The sequence below is a fragment of the Euwallacea fornicatus genome, chromosome 1, assembly GCF_040115645.1.
Source record: "Euwallacea fornicatus isolate EFF26 chromosome 1, ASM4011564v1, whole genome shotgun sequence".
In the NCBI taxonomy this organism is placed as follows: Eukaryota; Metazoa; Arthropoda; class Insecta; order Coleoptera; family Curculionidae; genus Euwallacea; species Euwallacea fornicatus.
Genome location: NC_089541.1, coordinates 5,177,629 through 5,195,005, shown reverse-complemented (window position 1 = coordinate 5,195,005; position 17,377 = coordinate 5,177,629). Strand labels below are relative to the sequence as shown.

The 17,377-nt window shown below is 33.4% G+C and overlaps 1 protein-coding gene across 1 annotated transcript in view; it reads left to right on the top strand.

The window, feature by feature from the left end:
* Window positions 1-382: 382 nt before the first annotated feature.
* Window positions 383-17,377, top strand: part of LOC136350243 (bromodomain-containing protein DDB_G0270170) — a 38,637-nt gene continuing 21,642 nt past the window's right edge. Inside the window, exon 1 of the mRNA XM_066301788.1 lies at window positions 383-667. The gene's annotated coding sequence lies outside the window, so the exon portion shown is untranslated. The remainder of the gene's footprint in view (window positions 668-17,377) is intronic.

Genomic DNA, 17,377 nt, shown 5'->3' with positions numbered 1-17,377 from the left:
TATACTTATTTTATCTAAATTAACTTTTCGATCATTTTTAAAGACACAAAAACATTTTGTTGTAGAAGACAGAATAACCGCAATGGTTAAAAGCATAAGCAACACACTATAAGAATTTTATTGTTATTGATGTGGTAATTTCTTATAATTGTGATAATATTGACGGCTGATTCTCTAAAGATATTCAAAGTTTTCTGGCAACGTCGCCTGTGGGATTCACATATCAAACACACAACTTTCAGACGTATGTTCCCCCTGATATCTACATAACTGAGAACGAGAGATATTACGAGGTATGTCTATTATTGAAGCGCAATTTCAAAAATTTTGCCCGGCACTGTGTCATGCTCGCGAACCGGGAATTCTTCCTGTGCGCTGCTTGGCGCTCATTATTCCAGTTCTTTCGCTTGAAGGTGTTGGTTGAACGTCGATTATTTCGCATCTTTACGTGAGAACTTCGGATTTTGTTGCGGATTTCAGATTTGAATACCTTTATATTCAAAATACGTTACAATAGAGGAGATTTATCTATTGCTTTCGATATGAAAATGTGACATTTAGCTTTCGAAAAGTTTTGTTTTTTGTTGAAAAACTTTCTACGTGCCCCAGACCACCAAGTTCAGTTTGGACCATTTTTGAAAACAAGAAAAATTGCATCTGGCTGCATGTGAGTTATACCTTAAAAATAGAGAGTATTCGTTGGAATGTTATATAAAAATTTGGCGGAAGGGAAAGAGAAAAATGGTAATAAAATGTGAAAAACCTTAAGTAGGCGTTGAAATATCAGAGGTATGTCTTAATGAATTGATCTGTCTATTAATTGTCAGATGTTTGATGACAAATAGTAAATAGCTACATCAACGCCCTTTGTTTACGATTTTCCGCCTACTGCTGTTTTTTTTTTTAATGATGCATTTATCTGTCAGCTTCTGACTGTCATATGTTTGAATTGCTTCATCAATGCCGAACAATTACGGTTTATCGCTTACTGGCAGTTTTTTTTTTAATGATTACGAATAATTATGGACCAAATGGTGAATATATTTTTAACATTAATGTTTACATTAATATTTAATAAGAATTAAAGCTGGTTATTTCATACGCAGTAATATCGTCAAAAAAAGATATATATATATATATATTTATTTTACATAGAAAAACTTTTATAGTTGTTTTTTATTTTTTTTAACCAGTGGTAATTAGGTTTTGTAGGGAAAGTTATTAAAATATAAAATATACCTGTTGGTAAAATTGGAACAAGTAATAAATAGATGCCAAGTCACATATTTTAATAATTTCAATTAACCAAATGCATATTACACATCCAAATACAGTATCATGTAAGCGGTAACCCAATATCTGCCATGGATTTTTAATTTACTTGCCTCTACTTTAATTGTAGCAATTACCCTTTTTTTGCCAGGTTTTTGCCGGTAGATGTACTTTAATGACATTACAGCAAAACTGTTTCCTCATCACACACGTATATAATAAAATGTTAGGTCAAATGTATTCAATATACCCACTTAATCAAAATTACCTGAACATATTGGTATATTAATGTAAATAATTCTCGACCCAATGATAATAGGATTGCAAATTATTAGTCAAACACATGTAAAAGTCATAGGTAATTTTAGGGCTTATATCTAATTGTCACATCACATGGAACAACAATTTGCCGAAAAAAGCACGATTTGTAACAGAAACGAATTCTTTAAACGCTTAACACTGCGATGAACTGAAAAGGACAACCATTAAGGAAAACTGCCAGTTACGCCTGCGCCAAAGGCGTAAACTAAATTAACAAATAACAAGAAAAAAATATAAAAAAACGTGTACACAGTTAAAAAAAAATAGAGAATTAGGGGGTTTAAAGCGAATTTATGTCTAAATCTGTATTTTGAAACAATGCGCATTGAAATTTTCTATAAAAAAATATGAGTTCTAACTGAGTCTATCAATTGTGATGGTGTTAAATTGCATGTGAAACAGTTATCTGCAGTCGGAACTCCTGCTTCAAATGTGCCAAAATAAAACTTTTTGAATTCATGAGTTTGTCTTGAGTCATGAGTTTGACATGTCTAAACTAGGGTGAGGTTGTCTAAATAGACTGTTTCTCGAAGACCGTGTATATGTGATTAAAATTGCCAAAATAGAATCTTTTATATTAATGTGTTTATCAACAAGAAATTTCTGAGTTTAGCTGGAACTAATCAAATTAAAAGTTTGTTTAATGATTGATAAAACTTGAGTATAAAGCACGGATTTCTCAAAAAGAAAATTATCTAAGGATCGCTTATAAGGCTTTACAACTACCTCTAAACAACGTTTAAATTAAAGTTTGTCATTTAGAAATTCCTAAATTTAGTTGAAGCTACGCAAAGCAGATTGAATGTTTCTTTATTGACGATTTACCAGTCATATTCTGAACTTGAGTTTAAACTACAGAAATTTCTAAATTTATCGGAAACTAAGCAAATTGGCTTTCAGTAGAAAGTAGCAAATTTAACTCAAAGTTTTTGAAGCTGAAAGGCACTAATAGAGTATTTAAATTGTTAGTGAGTTTAAACTCTAATAAGATTCTAACACAGCCAAGTCTAGACCTATCATTAGCAGTTTATATATTCTTATATTCATATAGTTTGCTTATACAATGTAAGACTTCTCCTGAATTTCAACACTTTCCCTAACTTGAAAATTTGTCGGAAACTGAAATAAAATTTAAATCTGGCTTCCTGGAGATCATATTTTATTAAGGTTGTTTTCATCCCCTTTTTATCCCGAGGGATTCATCCTAAATAAATATTTTCTCTTTACCAGCCTGTTATTATCGTTGGGCGAAGAATATAAAATTTCGTTCCACTTTTTAGCGCACAATTTCAAACTCAAATATCCTCCATGGAATATGATGCGTATGATCCGAGGTCTCGTTGGCGATGAAAGCCCTTGGTAATGGAAAATTATATTTCCACGAATATTCATTCTCCTTTTTATTCTTTTTGTTTTGTATTCGGTTTTATATTAGTAATAAAGTTTATGATGAACTTAAATAAGACCAGGATTGAAAGCTTTCATAGTTCACGATCTAAATATAATTAAATTAATAAGTAAATTACGGAAAAAGACGGATAATAGGCAATTATAAGTTAACGAACGAGAATAATACCCATAGCATTGTTTAAGAATAAATAACGGTTATTGTTTTTGTTGTCAGTGTATTTTCAGGAAACTCCGTATAGTCTTACGTGAGATTCTATTATGAAACCACTCAATCCGGAACCAATTGCCCCAATTCCATAGATACTTCTTACGTAAGACTGATGAAACGCACATAAGATGGATGCGTTTCTTTGTATAGGCACACCCCGCCTCCTAATTCTTCCACTTTCCTTATTCCGCTTTATCAAGTTAAGCGAAGTGAGGGTAAAAGGAACAAAATCTGCCTTTTTGCATTATTGATTTTTTTCTACAAGGAGAATTCGTTATTTGATGAACAGGATATTCTGTCCCCACCCTTATCTTCTCTTCATAATGACAATGGCAACATTTCCCAAATATTCTTAATTGCTCTTGTAAAACACAAAGACGATAATGCTTAATTATTATTAAAGAAAGTGTTCGCAGAAGTGAGTCCTTCGATCGTTCGTTGCCAGACAACGTTGGCTTCGAATATTTAAAACTACTGCTAAAGGTTAGCATACACGGAAGTGCATCAATTCATGGTACTGAAACGTTAGATCATACCTCCATGCTCTATCTTATCATATTATGCAATTGTTTTTTATTTTGAAAATGAAAAAGAATTTAAGTGGCGTATTAGCATGGTTGATTAAAAATAGGTTTTATAGTATTTTCTTAAAAATTATTAATGACCGATTTTCTATTGTACGAAATGTAATGAGACATACATATGCGACAAGCTTAGCCATAAAACAGTTACCGGAATAGACGTCGATAATATGATGGCAATAAAGCTAAAACTACTCAATTGACGCAATTTAAGGAATTGCTATAAAGCCAAATTTTTGATACATAACACAGTGACTGGAGGAATATCACAAAAGTCAGTTGTTTCAAAATTGTTTTCCATATTTGATATGATCAAGATGCAAAATAGTCATTTGCGAAAGAGCAAAAAGTGTTGGTCTTTGACTTTGTCCCACCGAAAAGAGAATATTGTAAAACAGAATAAAGATTAACAAACCGACAAAAATTAAATATACTTTAGTGCTTCGAGTCTGGTAGTTTATGATCACCCGAAATAATTCCACTAGAATTCATTCACATATTGTCTACGAAAGAACAAAAACCTACGCAACGTGAATATTTTCGTAACTCATGTTTAAGGAATTTCTTTCAATGATAGAGTTAATTGAAGAATGTTTAATACTTAATTATAGGCACCATATGGTTGTAATGAAATTTCATTTAGTGATAAAAGAAATTACAAAACCAGTTTCAAAATTTTGTTGCAAGAAAATTATAAGAGATCAAGTAGAATTGGTACAGAGATGTTTATTGAGTTATCCTGCCTACGTGAAGTTATGAGAGATTAAGTTGAATTGACACAGAGATGGTTATTGCACGATCATCAGTATTCGAAAACAATTTTTTCAATTTTTTTATGAATCCATTAATAGTAATTTAACGAACGACTCTATGTATGATCACGATTAATAATCGAGATTATTTGCTACGGGGGCGCATTAACATTATTGAAATGTGTTTTAACACTTTTTGAAAATTGCTTTCAAAAATCTCAAAGAAAGCGACTTTTAAATTAACTTGAATCCTCATAGCTCGAGGTTCGTATGATATACCTATAATGTAATAAATGCCCAAGTTCGTTAAAAGTCTGGAATTTTCGTTAATTAATGTTAGGTAGGGGTATGAGGAGAATTAGAAATAAGGGAACACGAAGGTCAATATGTCAGACATTTATAAAGCAATTTTGCAAATTCCTTCAATAAATTTTTATTTCTGTATTTAATTTTTTTTGGCTTACCATTTGGAGAATGGCCATGATAAGATTGGTTAGGCGAGGTTGTTTGAGGCACATGGTATCCCATAGGGTGCCTCTAAAGAAAGTGAAATTTCCCTAAATTTGGACGAACAGTGACAAATTTGAAGTAAAAGTGTTATATTAAATTTTTTTGGATAGATTATTGTCAACTTATTTTTGGTGATGTTTTGCAAGATTGCTTGAAGAAGCGCCAAAATTTTCAGTCATTTGAATCCGCATTTGTATTTAGGAATTTGATAGAATAAAATTTCACTTTGAGAGATGAGATTTTTGTTATGTCATTGTGAGTAGATATTTTTGAGGGTTTTTACAAATTGTTTTCAAAACTTTTAAAGCGAAAGAAATTTCCTATAGTTTGCATGTCAGGAGTTGAAACTATGGAAGGTGATAAGTTCTCTCCTTATACGACCGTTGTCTTAGGATTTTTCTTAATTAAAACATTGCAATTTTGCCTCACAAGAACGAATAATTCAAGAATAATTTCATGACAATTAGGGGTAGATTGTGTATAAACGTGAACTAATGTTATAAACAATAATCGTATGAGAATAATGGGAAACAAGAAAAATACCACAAAAATCCCCTTTCGTAGAAATCAGTTTCCTCGTCTGTTAAACTGTTTTTTAATTACACTTAGTTATCGCAAAAATGCTCATTTCCTCTCATATCATTTATCAATGATAACTCATAAAAATAGGTACCTAACGGTTTAGGCTAATGAAGGATATGCCCTTCAACTACTAGAACGATTATCTCATAAAAAGCTTTTTAAATGATCTAAAGGCTAAATAATATGAAGTAGGTATTAAAAAGAAGTAAACAAATGTAATTACAATAGTGACATAAATTACTACAACAAAAATGGTGAGTAATTCAGAACATGTTAATTTTCAAGGGAGACCTCTATGTGAAACAAGAAACTATTATTAGTGGTTAATTAACATTCTTCTCTGGGTCAGTGGAGGCAAAGATGGTGAGTCATGGCTAATGGGGAAGTTTGTTTTCATTCGCACCAAAAGAAAAGTCTGATATATCGCTTAAGCTTGATTCACATAAACCCGACCCTCGTAAAATTTTTCGTCCACGGGAAATGCTTCGTTGTCACGTTTAAAGAAATCTCCTGTAAATCACAATTACTACATTCATCGTTATTTTTCTTCCCTGAACGTAGGTTCAGCACAAGATCATTAATATTTTAGTAATTATAATTGACATTTTTCATAAAGAACACCTAGATCGCACTGATCCAGGTGATCTTTCGTCGGACTATCATCGGGGGCCAGTCCTATTGGTTGAAAATCAACTTACAGGGATCAATCCAATCTAGAAATATTCGTTTCCGAGGTCTAATAACGACAGTCTAACCTCTAACGTAAGGGTTTTTTTTTTATCCCAATGTGTATTCGTGTTACGAGTCTTCGGCTTAGCAGATTCGAGCTTAAGCCATGATTCAACAACTCGGTATGAGTAAATGGGATTAAGGGCTGAGAAAAAGGAAATAAAATAACAACGACTGTCTTTGAAAGATTTTCCTTACAAAGCCTTTTGATGAAAGTGGAATGAAAGTCCTCTGTGTGACTTTCTTTATTTTTCTCTCTTTAATCCCAGCGAATTCCGTGCCCCCTAATAGAGCTCAGGGAGAGTTAATCCACTGATCAACGGTTTTGATAACCGTTTAACTTGCTAGTAAGAATTAGAATTAGCTTGTTCTTTTGAAGACATCAGCCATTCAACCACAAAAACGAGGCTTCTGTTCAGTTAATGGCATTGTGGTAAAAAAATGGAAATCTGTTTCTATGTCTGAATTGAGGATTTTGTGGCGAAACCAATTTGGAAATACACCCGTAATTGGTAATTAACGGAATTGTGTTCGCAATTATAAATGCAATGCAAACGCTATTAGGTGCAATAGAATTACTGGAAACATCACTTTGATTCGGTGTTATGCGTGATTCACATAATTCTTTTATGTTGCAAGTTTTATGCGACCGCATTTCAATGTTGTATGTTTTATTCGTGATTCAATTGATGATAATTTTCTAATTGTATATTATGTTTACTAAAATTGTTATTGGGTGGGTACCTGGATTAATTTTTGTGCAGTAATTTGTCTGTTATGTGCTTCTAAAATTGGGGTTACATTCAATTCAGCTATCGTAATCACACTTTTAACCTACCACGGATATCAAAGACACACCTTGGTTCTGTAGATCTAATACGACCACCTTACATAACAGACGTCTTGACTGCTTTACTGATGGTGTTGTATAATCTACCTGCATATTGCAAGACGTGAGTCTGCATTAAAATGAGAAATATTTCACGTGGATTAAAAGAAAATTGAATAAGGAAACAATAATGGGATAAGAAAAATAAATGCGATTCACCACCTGATGGAAAATGCGGAAAAGTGCCAGTACAAAAGATAGAATGGCGGCAGTTACATGTATAAGAGGAAAACAATTTTCTGTTCCAATCTAAAGCCCATTGGGGCAATATGAAACGATTCTCACGGTAAAGAGGGTTTCTATGGAAACTCCCCTTAGCTAGGTTCCGAATTTGCCGCACCACTGATCATTACAACCTGCGTCGTTTGTTTAAGGTATAAGAACGTGTGAACTGTAAATGTGGTCCGGGATTTCAAGGGTTATTGGGTATTTTCCGGGAAGTTGTTGATTTAATGGGAGGGCGGTTATGGGTTATTAGATAGGATGTTGTGATTTAATTTCAGGATAAAATTCTCATTTGTGCGGCAAAGGGCCTGCAACAATGTTTGCCAACTACAAGTACCCGATGAAATTAGCCGCAATAAGTATTGGAATATTTGGATTTGTGCTTTCAAATTGGTACGAATTGAAGCATGTAATAAGTTTCCTAGTCAGCTGATTTCAGGCAAAAATCGCATCTAGAATTTTCAAAATTTTCTCGAAAAATTTTATGTTCCCTGAAAACTTTCGAGGAAGGCAATCTACTTTTGCCGTTAACTTTTTTAAATTTACTTTTATAGGATCAGGGCAACCTAAATGTTGATCCGCAATTGGTCATCCTTGTTATTATATTAGAAAGTTTTAAACACAATTTTCAGATGACAGACTGATTCTTTTACCATGTTGTTCAGCTAGTCAAGGATGGGGGGACTCTGCACTCTAGGGGGACTCTGCACTCTGGGGAACAGAATATTCATCGATGAATGACGTCAAGATAGCGTGTCAAAACAAAAACAGTATATAAAATTGCATCAGACTCATGGGGAACGTTTTACTCCCCAGTGTGCAGATTCGGGCACCTGTAATGGAAAAAAATTCTAAACTCATTTCTGGTAGCAGCAATTACATTGCAAAACAATCCCCTAAATTCAGCCTGTTACACATGGGACAGTTATAATCTGATCGTAAGATTTTCATTATCCGATCAGGCTCCGACGTTATAAGCAACTTTAGGAAAACAGCGTCGCATTCAACGATCTAGAAAAAGTTGGTCTTTGTTTTTGCAATTCTGTCTTTCTCCAACTATTTTTCGACAAACTAGTTAATTGTGTAAACATCGGAGTCACCAGCGTAACAATGACCTCTTGCCGATTGGGACAGTGGATGAGGCACCTCAGGCGAGAAAATGACCCTAAAGGGATACTAATATATGGCGTCCGTCCAAAAAGTTGGGGTAATTTTAGTGGAATGCCGACAGTTGTTTGCTGCGTCCACTTTTAGGTTGTTAGTGCTACGCGCAACTTTACCAGAAAAACAATTGCCATGAAAACCTTGAAACTTACCAATATTCTGTTTTTATTTCAACGTTTCCATGCATAATATCGTCTTATTATGGATATTACGCTTTTTAGAAAGTTCCAGAACTGCAGTTAATTTATCTTGGATGAATGCACCAAGTTAGTTGAGAAACAACTTATCAAAAATAATTGCTTACAAGAAATTGGATAAACTGAAACTAGCTTAATAAAGGAATGAGCAATGTTATTCTTAGAGGAAAAAGTAAATAACATCTTATCTTAGTAAACAATTTATGAAAGCTTCCTGTGTAGGAACTAGATTTCTTTTACAAAGTTTGATTTTTTCTCAGTAAGAAAAGAGCAAAATACGAGTACCTAACACCGTCTTTTCCATTCGAAAATATTATTTGCTTTGGTCCATATAGGACTCTGCAATTTATGGAAAACTTTCCTCCTCTTCAAGAACATAGTTATGTAACACTTGCACTTTTTTACTAGCCCTGTAAGTCTGTGCAGCATAATTATTACAAACAAGCCCATTAGGCTTTACTTTTCCTAATTAAAGTCTACGTTAGGTAAACTAAAACAAGAACGCCAAAGCATAACCTCATTACTTCCTTCCGAATGTTCACTTCCACAAGATTTATACATGCAAGAAGTTGCGTAATCGTTTTCACACTCGCCTAATTAGCACGATGTAACAGTGGGTAATTAATTGAAAACAGGCGTAATTAACGTCACCGTCATTAAGTCGTTTATGAAAAGTTTCACTTTATGTTGGTCCATTGTTATGGAGAACTGCGTGCTAGAACAAAACTGTTTCTGTCATACACTTTTGCATGCACTTATAAATAAGACATAATGTATCTATTTCTAACTATGTGCAAATTTGTCTTTGAAGGGACGGTTGGTGTCTCTAGCAGAATATTTTTGCCGAACTATTGAAATAAAAACCGTAAGAAATTTAGTTTGGTTATTTTAGGTGAGAATCGTGTTGATTTATCGTGTTTTTATTTGAGCAAGCACTCTCTACTTTATAAAGAATGTCCGAATTTTTTGTAGCAGAATTGTAACGACATATTCTATGCACAAAAATGATATTAGTTTGCTATATCAACTATATTCGAGAAATGCTTTGTTAAGGAAATACAGTGTGTTCAAATTTAACTTTTTTTTTTCAATTTATCTTTTATAGTTCCTAAAGTTTTTGAAATATTTAGCTGAAATTTTGAGCAGAAGTTAATCTTTAGGGTCTACATGATTAGATGATACTAAATGATCGTGAAAATCCACAGTGTGATATTTTTTGGGGTTATGACCCATTTTATCGCCTAAAATTTTTTTGTAGTGCACCGCATGGTATTTAATTTTAGAAGGTTAAGTTGCTTGTTTAATTTACTGTTTTTTACGTGTTTCAACTATTTCAATATCTGTCACTATTTTTCAATTATTTGAAAAATAGTGAAATAATACATGCTACTTTTTTCATCGAGTAGATTGGTTGATTTCTTACGTTTCTGACAATCGATTGACATTAAATTTTCTAACATACCATTACGGTGTAAACCGAAGTAAAGACTTATTTATTGATGATCTAAGGGTAAAGCGAATTTTTAACAAAAGATAAAAAATATAAATAAAAAAAGATAGTAGACAAGACGACAATAACTTCAATTACAGAATAAATTGAAGAGCCAGATTTTATTGGATAACAAAATAATTTAATTGAATATCAAATAATTATTATTACAGAAATTGTTCGAAATAAATGCCATTACGTTCTGCATATAAATTATCACGACGCGTTAAAGGCCGCCGAATATCTCTCAATTTCTGAGCAGTTACTCTAAGCGCAGAATTTGTTATTCGCCTATTAGTATACAGTTAGTAGAGTCTACAGCAGTAGAATACACATTTTCCTTCATAAACCTCTAAACATAAAAATCTAGATGTGTTAAATGTAGTGACCGAGGAGGCCAAGCAATTAGTCCTTTAGGATCTACTGATCTCTTTGGATATTTTGCATTTAGTCAGTTCTTCACCAACACGAAATAATATGAAAATCGTCCGTCTAATTATGATATTAACTTATGCTCAAAATTTGAGCTAGATATTTCCAAAACTTTAGGAATTGAAAAAGATAAATTAGAAAAAATAAAAACTTATACACCCTGTATTTCGTTCAGAAAGCAATTCTCGAATATAGTTTATATAGAAATCTAATATCATTTTTATGCGTAGAATATGTGGTTAAAATCCTGCCACAAAAAAAACCAGACACTCTGCATATCTATTAAGCTGAAGCATTCTAGTGGCGTATGGTGTGAAATTGCTCGTTAATGAAAAACAATCAAACAGTGCTACTTTCCGTCCTCTGGGATATCAATTTCTGTGCCAAACTGTCGTCTACAGGTAGTTAATCTTGCCGAAAACAATATTTTTTGTTGGCCACTGCAGGCGAACGTCATGTTAACATTTTCCTGACATTCATCCATTGTTGAGGATGTCGGATCATGGCGAGCCCAGTTAGAGGTGATTAATTGCGTCCTGGTTTAATTAATAACGCCTTCTCGGTTAGTTTAACTTCTTGTGGTCCTGATAATGCCCGTCTGTTTTGTCCAGGCGTTGCCTAATGATTCTAAAGCTTATTGGAGACGGGGAGAAAGGGGGGAGGGGGTCTTTGGAGGGTTATTTACGAGATTACTAAAAAGGGGACGTTAAACAATTTTGAAGGCTTTGTTGGGTTTCACGTAGAAGATTTAGTCATCGTACCGTCATAAAACGCGAAACATGTAATTAGGAAGTTCTAAATAGTTCGATGATGTTAAGCTGAACGTGCCGACGCTTCATTGCTAAAGCAAGCATCTGCAGTAATTATAGGATGTTGCATTTAAGACAAAGTGTAACGTGATTTTCTTACCTCGCTTCATTGATGGTGTAATTACTATTTGCAGTCTTTCGTAATATGGTTAAATGGAACTATGTTAATTTGTTGTTTCTTCCAAAAACCGAATAAGTACATACAACACTTTCCCTATGCAAAATATACACGGTATATTTCAATAGAAACATAAATCCATATACGGTGTAGGTATAAAGCTATTAAAACCGCAAATTTAAATGGAAATGAAAACATCAGTGAAAATGCCCACTCCTTGACGTAGATTATTAGACCTCTACATTTCGCTTGAGAAAATGTTGATATTTTCTTTCATTGATATCCATCCAGATAGTGAAGTAATTGAAAATGTAAGATGGAAAGTCCAATTTAGCGCTCAAAAAGAAGATACCTATTGGATCCTAATTTCTATTAAACAAACTAATGAAATCGGCCATAAGAATGTATAGGTATAAGGGTACTGTACAAGTGTTATAGGGTTGCATTCCTAGTAGCCCCTCTAATAGCACCCCCTATTGCGTAAGTTACCTGTTACCTTAACATTACTTAATATTTTATTATAAAATATGTTTCTGCGATGCTTAGATTCGAAGAACCTCCTTTTGACCATCAACTGAAACCCAGTTTGAAGCAACGTAAATATTAAAAGACAGTTTCTTTGTACCCTTGTAATTTTCAAAACTATCCGAAAATGGAAACGACGACTCGATAAACTACCTCAACGCTAGCTGCCTCCGTCCCAAAAACGACATTCTAAAATTGATTTGAGACCCTCAAATTTTCCTTTCAGACACTTCTACTCTACCCCTATAATGAGTCAATTTAAAGCGCACGAATAGAGCTAAGCTATCAATCATCGTGGAAACCCCATTTCTAAGAGTAACAAAATTATACAGGCTTTCAAAGTTGACTTGGAGAGTCCCATACTCTGAATTCCTCAAATTTTGCCCAAAAAATATAAAACGCAGCTTGAATTGTCTTTCGACGTGGTTCTGCATTTTCACTGAATGGTTTCGTTTCCCATTTTATTTTCAAGATTATAAAATTTATTTTTAAACGATAAATCTAATCATCCTTCTGCTCAGGTCCCATCTGAACCCATCGGTCTCAATAATAGGTCTCTTGCCCCATATGCTGCGACTTAACAGGTTCAATAGTATTAATCGGCTTGTTGAACCCGACACGTGCAAAAAGTTTACTAGCACGAATTCCTGTCAGTGGTACGGTCGAGTGGCTGCAACAGCAGATCTCGGCTTGATGTGATTTTTTTCCTGCACTCATAAAATTCCTACGTAATTGCGGTACGTCCGGCGGAGTTGGCTCTTCTGTAACATTCCGATCGGTTCAATGGTCCACGATGGCACCAGCTGAGGCTGCAACGATGGATCATCATTAAAAAATCGTGACCTTTTTAGAATACCAAACAGCAGCGTTCGTGGCAAAACATAATATTTCCACCCACGAGCTATTCCCTTTGATGGGCGCCTGACATTTCCAAACTGTTTTCCATATTAATGCACGCAAAAAGTGCATTTTCATGATGAAAGCACTAAACATTTCACTTAAAAGTTTTCGGCCTTTCCGTACTTAATTAAATTGTCAGATTTTGCCACTCAAAGGGAGCTCTGCACCTAACTCGCTCTGCTTCAGTTTAGGAAGTTTAGAGCTCTAATCGAAACGGCCCCAACTTTGCGGATTGTCTGACAGGTTTAATAAATCTAAACTCTTCTAGGGGTTTATTGAATTAGCAAAGTTGCAATATCACAAATTCACCTACTGACGTCCATTAAACTATTAGGTAAATGCTGTCACAAAGGAGCATAGTTGGTTATACATACATCAATCAAAACTAAGATGAAAATGATATTGAGTAATTGAATATGAAATGGAGTGATCGACGTAAAAATCGATGTAAAAATAGAAAAACGACAAACAGATTGGAACTGAAACAAAAGTGGGCGGTAAGAGGAAGAGAACCAGGACAAGAGCCAAAGACAAATATTGAACCGTTCATGAGTTAATCACGAAATTAACACAAAATATAGCTTGAAATAAATTATCTATTGCAAATCGGTAAGAAAGAAAAGGGATAAGATGAGATAAAAAATAACCATGCAGGTAGAAAATGGAGTGTACCCGAAATAAATTATAACAACATTGAAGGGAAATAGGGAAGATGAAGAAAAACGAAAAATGGTCAAAATTTGTATAAGCGAAAACAAGATTAATATTCGAAAACAGAGAACAGAACGAAAGTAATTTAAAAAAATAGGCTGAGAGTAGAAGGAAACTAGGGCATAACAGGAAAAGAAACGAAAGACTGGTTATTTAGGAGACGGAGCTGGTTAAAATAATAGCACAAACAATAATATATGGAAAATATGAAAGGAAAATAAAGCGCCTTTACTGAAAAATGAAAAAGGCGTATGGTTGAAAAAAAAACAAAAACTATATTGAAAAATTAAGGACATTGTAAGAACTAATTGAAGCTTGGAACACCTAAAGTAGGAAACTAAAAAACGAAAAATAGACGAGAACTTTTATGTTTAACACAAAATAATAAAGATATTACAGAGAAATAACAATACGGGTTAAAAAGGAGATTATACGAAATAAAAAGTAGAAAATAGAGCAATAAAATATGTTGAAAATAAGTGCTCACGATATTATTCATTTCCCGGAGTTTTTTTTAAACAAAAACAAACTGTCGTTAACAACGAATTATTATATTATTATAACAAAAAAATTATAAAGTTGCACACGACACCAGTAACAATATCAATAGGTTGATCATTTTTGTTGTATACAACTAATGAGCGTGATTCACTACCAAATTAATTTGGTATTGTAAGCATATTTACAAATTTTTTATTTATTAACAAATATATGTTTAATAGGTGGAAAAAAGGAGGCAAAGAGTAGACGTGTGTTGCTAGAATGACCCGAAAAGAAATAATGAAGGAACGGGTATAGAAATCCTCGATTTGCTAAAAACATTTATATATGCTTTAAGTGCTTTACTTGACATCAGGATTTTTGAAACTTTTAAATGCTTTCACACAACAAACAATTTTTGAATTGCTATTATCATTCCAATTTGTCGCCTTAATAAAAAACTTAATTTAACTAAAGATACCGCACTTCAAGTCATTTGAATGAATACAATGGTTTTCCAACTTCTCTCCATTCCATTTCCAGGTCATTAAATCCTAATTTTCTATAAAATCCAGCTGGCGACAATTTCCATGTCTTCCGGATTATTTTTAAAAACTAAAGTTCCATTCGGATTTTTCAAATTAAATGTCTTAGTTTCCAACAGATTTCCAATTCTTCGAGAGCAACAATGTGAATAAGAATCAATGAGGAAAATAATTGGTTAATAGTTCTCTTTGTCGCAATCTTGCTCCCCCTGATAGTGTCAATAAGTACCTGACAGAATGCTTAGATAGGCTGATAAGTATCTAATTACCAAAGTACCAGTCAAATATTCGAACAAGTAAAATATATTTTCGAGACCTAATATTTTACAACTCTAGAAAATGGACATTATCAATTACGGTATGTATGAGGTCATCGTAAGTACACGAATTCAACTTAGTTTGTCGCACCGTAATAAGAAAACTTTGAGTTGAAGTTTGAGACAAATCTAAAGGCCCTAGATCTGGTGGATGATTGATTTGTCGAAGTATTTTTCCAAAATGTGGTTATTTACCTCTATTCTTTACAAAGAGGTTAAAGCGTTGCGTTTCGATTTGTCTAAGGCTTCACAAATTTCCGGAAATGGTCTAGTAAGTGAATTACAATATTATAAAAACTTACAACGAGAAAAAAGTGTTAATGAAATGAAAATCGTTTTTATTTGTCCTTTGTAGAGGTTTTGGTCATGGTCAACTTAACCACTATCACGTAACGATTGCACGGTCGGAAATTTGACATTCCAATTCAAAAACCCGGCAACGATTTACCAGTCGTAAACAAGCGGAAAATTCAGAAGCGGAATAAAAATAGGCCAACGAGTGTTCCTCAGTGTTATAAAAGTTTCCAAGAATTGTTCGTCGATATTCTAGACACGTAAATGCTCGGAAACTTCCTTATCACCGGCCAGGTCAAAGCTTCAATGAAAATTCGACGGTCAAGCCCTTCAATATAGTTTTTTTGAAAGACGCAATATGAATTTTAAGTGAGAGTCGTGAGATATCGGGCAGATTATTAGCTTAGATTGTGGCGGCTACAATAACCAATTTATTGAACTTTGTTGAAATTTTCTTGTTCGATTTTTCTTCGAAGCTTTCTTGTTGAAAGAAAAAATTTGAATTCTGAATTCAAAAGAACAAATCTGAAAGATAAATATAATCCCTCACTTAACTAAAAATAAATCAGGTCATTTCCCGGTAGGCGGCAACTTTTCCCTACTAATAAAGGCAAAAATTCGTCAAGATTAAACTTCATATCGGCAGAAAAAAGTTTGGGAGAAATGAAATATTTCACTTCGAGCCGTTAATAAAGGAAAACTTCAGCCCCGGGAGGGAGAGCTATATATCTAGACGCAAATTACAACAGCTTGGGATGATTTTCCTGGAAATGGGCACTTTATGAATACCGAATTCAATCAGCACTTAATCGTTATGCTTTGGCTGGAATAAGGGACTTGTTTTATTATTACAAGAATTAGTTTCTTATTTAAGGAATGTGTTGTATTATTATACATATAATAAGGGTCTTTGACAGCATTGTTGCCTTACTGAGGCCTGTCACAAAGTAGATAGTCAAATTTGCCTTCAATATACGAACATAGAACCTATTTCGCTCCAAATTTTCGAACGCCGCTGTACGAATAAAAGAACGTAGTCAATTACTTTCTACATTATATAAAATAATTTTTATTTAATATTCTAACATGGTTATTATTGGTTCTTGATTTTTTTTTTACATTGAGTGAATCCGAGAAGAACCTCGAGTTTAAAGCAGTGACAACATTATCTTTTTTCTTTTAAGGCACAATTTTATCTATTCAAGTTGATCATTGATTGAACTATTCAGGTGTGCTCCCAATGGTCTAAGTAAGTCAAACCCTACTTAAAATTGACATAAAAAATGACAATACAATTATTTTGTATTTATATAAGTTGGTCAAAATGAGCGCCATTGGTTCCAAGCACTTCAAGATGCGCACATATAGCGCTTGTAAAAAGTATTGCAACACGTTTATAACTTTCATAAACTCGTTATTTTTTTTTAATGCTTAAACATGTACAATTTTATTTAAAAAAGCCAGTTAATGCGTTATTTTCGATGTTCAAATTTTTCAATGCTATCCAGTTAGTCCTACTAACTTTTTAATTTCAACTGGAAAGGTATCCATTATAGTATTTATATCAAATCAAAGGTAATTCAATAAGGGGCACAACGATATATGTAGTACTAAAATTGGGTCTAGAGTTTCCTTAAAACATGTTAAAAAATAAAATCATTGGATACAAACTAAACTAATTCACAATTACATCAAACAAAATTGAAATTTCTACAATAAATGCTCAAATTGAGCTCCAGTGACAATTTGGCAAAGACTCAATCGTTCCTCAAACTCTGTTATGCAATTATCCAGTATCGATTTTGTTATTGATTGTAAGACGTAAATCATCCAAAATTTGTAGTCTATTTTTGTAAACGGAACCTTTTAAATGGCCCCACAAAATAAAATGAAGCGGCGTAAGATCTGCAGAACGTG